The following is a 431-nucleotide window of genomic DNA, read 5'->3' on the forward strand; positions in this document are numbered from 1 at the left end:
CCGCCTCCCGCGCCCGAGGGGAGAGGATTTTCCATCCCAGCGTTTTTCTGGGGCGTTTTGTGCTCAGCGGAGGGAGAGGGGGAAGAATTTCGATTTTTAATTACTACCATTAAAAAAATCAAATTTGCAATTCTTTGGGTGGCCTGATGGATTCCCTGATTGACAGCCGGAATTGACACTCTGGGTACCTCTTATCTCGGGCATTTACGGCAATTTCTAATTGCAGGTAGTTTGTGGGGTTTTTTCAGCGCTTTGGCTCGCATGGGAACCGAGCGATTACTTCAAGAGGCCCGGGTTAAGTGCAGGCAGGGAGAGAATTCAATCCACATTCAAATTGCTTCATTAAAGAGACGCAGCTTTTGTTGCAAAGGATTTAAATGGCCACTAGAAAGTTCTTATTTATTGTTTTGAGGCAGTTTATATAGGGTGCC

The sequence above is a fragment of the Egretta garzetta genome, unplaced genomic scaffold (genome assembly GCF_000687185.1).
Source record: "Egretta garzetta isolate BGI_Z169 unplaced genomic scaffold, ASM68718v1 scaffold211, whole genome shotgun sequence".
NCBI lineage: Eukaryota > Metazoa > Chordata > Aves > Pelecaniformes > Ardeidae > Egretta > Egretta garzetta.